Source organism: Idiotropiscis lumnitzeri, unplaced genomic scaffold, assembly GCF_059441095.1.
Source record: "Idiotropiscis lumnitzeri isolate Australia: NSW breed Sydney's pygmy pipehorse unplaced genomic scaffold, RoL_Ilum_1.0 HiC_scaffold_393, whole genome shotgun sequence".
NCBI lineage: Eukaryota > Metazoa > Chordata > Actinopteri > Syngnathiformes > Syngnathidae > Idiotropiscis > Idiotropiscis lumnitzeri.
The window spans coordinates 17,501-20,000 of record NW_028283930.1 but is presented as its reverse complement, the minus strand read 5'-3'; positions in this window follow the sequence as shown (position 1 = coordinate 20,000).

Genomic DNA, 2,500 nt, shown 5'->3' with positions numbered 1-2,500 from the left:
TGAAAGATACAGAAGGGTCCAGTTCCTATATGACAATGACAAGGCAAGCCTGGTGGACCTCATACTTACTGGAGGTCAGGTAGTGGAGTGTTTACTATCTCCAGGTGAAGTCCATGAGTATTACAAAGAAAAGTGGGAAGGCATTAAGCCCTTCCAGGGACTGGGAAAATTCCAAGCTGCTGGCCGAACAGACAATGCGTTCTTCCACAAGCCCATCCTGTCAGGCGAAGTTAGGTCCAACCTGGCTGGAATGTCAACGAGCTCAGCTCCAGGACCAGACAGGATCAGTAAGAGGGCCTTGCTGGGCTGGGACAGGAGCGGGAAGCAACTGGCGAGGCTGTACACCACATGGTTGATTAAGGGAATTATACCTAAGGCCTTTAAGGAGTGCCGCACCAAGCTGCTGCCAAAGTCACTGAACAGGAAGGATCTAAGCGGAATAGCGGGATGGAGACCGGTCACCATTGGGTCCCTGGTGATGCGACTGTTCAGTCGTATCATCGCTATGAGATTGGCAAAGGCTTGCCCCATAAACCCGAGGCAGAGGGGCTTTTTAACAAATGCGGATGGGTGCGGCGAGAACCTGATGGTACTGGACCGGATTGTTAAGCGAGCAAAAGTTGATGAAGAACCGTTGGTAGTCGTTTTCATTGACTTTGCGAAGGCCTTCGACTCCGTCTCGCACGAGCATATCCTGTGTGCTCTGAGGCACAAAGGAGTCGACAACCATGTTGTGGAGTTGATCCGGAACTCCTATGTGGACTGCTCGACCAGGGTAGGCTGCGGAAGGGCCACAACCCCGCCTATAAAAATGATGGTTGGAGTTAAGCAAGGTGACCCGTTATCCCCACTGCTCTTCAACATCGCAATGGACCCTCTCATCCATACGCTCGAGGTGGCTGGCTCTGGGCTGATATGGGGTGGGCGTAAGCTCACCGCGCTGGCATTCGCTGATGACTTGGTTCTGATGAGTGGAACGAAGGAAGGTATGGGAGCAAATCTTAGATTGGTGGAAGAATTCTGCAGGCTTACGGGTCTATCGGTGCAACCTAGGAAGTGTAGCGGCTTCCTGATAAATAAAGGAGTCGTTGAGACAAACACGGAATGGCGACTCAATGATACACCATTACAATTGATAGCTGCTGGTGAGACGGTTAAATATTTGGGGGTGATGGTGGGGCCTAGGGACGGGATAGTCCCGGCTGACTTGTCGGCCATGACTGAAGAATTGTTGGTGAAAGTTAAAAAGGCCCCACTGAAACCGTACCAGAGAATAAACTTATTAAAACAGTATTTGCTCCCTAAGGTAATGTTCCAGGCTGATATGAGCGAGGTGCCGGCATCCAAATTGGCCCAGGCGGATAGAGCAATAAGGAAGACGGTGAAGGACTGGTTAAACATTGCACAGTCCACGTGTAATGGCATCCTGTATACGAGGAACAGGGACGGGGGCCTGGGGCTACCCAGATTGGAAAAGGCGATCCCGAGAAACCAGGTCAGGAGAACCTGGAGCATGGCTGGGTCGGATGATTGGCTGGTTCGAGCGATGGCGAGCGACAGGGTGCAAGGAAGGAGATGGAAGGGCCTATGGAAGAGAGCGGGAGGAAAAGCAGAGGACGTGCCGGTATGGAGCCCGGAGGTCACCCAGAAAAGACCTACGAAAGAGGAGCTCAAGCTCCCTCACTGGAGAGAAGCGGAATGTGAGATGTGGAACAACCTGGTCACACAAGGACCTGGAGCAGGAATGTTCCGGGCGGACAAGATAAGCAATTCTTGGCTGGCCGATCCGACGGTTGTGGGCATGTCCCATAAGGAATGGCTGGGAGCCCTGAAACTAAGGGCGGGAGTGATACCCACTAAAGAATTCCTAACAAGGGGAACGGATTCGAAGGACAAAAGCTGCCGGGGCTGTGACAGAGCCAATGAATCTTGCTCCCATATACTGGGACAATGCCCGATCCTGAAAAAGCTGCGTATTGCGAGGCACAATATGATTTGTGAATTGGTGTCGGCAGAGGCCAGGGCGCTCGGATGGACGGTGGAGAGGGAAAGGCGTGTCTGTACCAAGAGCGGACATGTGAAGGTCCCTGACATGGTTTGCCTAAAGGAGGGACGAGTCCTGGTGATTGACGTCACAATTCGCTATGAGAGTGGGCCGAAAGTGTTGGAGGAAGCGGCGGCTGAGAAAGTGGCCAAATACGAGGACATCAAGGAGATACTTGCCCAAACCTTGAATGCGAAGGAGGTCAAGGTGGTTGGCCTCCCTATAGGTGCCAAGGGGAAGTGGCCTATGCGGAACACCACCGTGTTGAGGTTGCTGGGTGTTATGGACAGCAGGATGGCGTACCTTCCGAGGTTACTAAGTAGGAGAACACTAATGTTCTCATTAAAAATGTTAAGGAAATTCTTACAAGTTGAATAAAAAAAAAAAAAAAAAAAAAAAAAAAAAAAAAAAAAAAAAAAAAAAAAAAAAAAAAAAAAAAAAAAAAAAAAAAAAAAA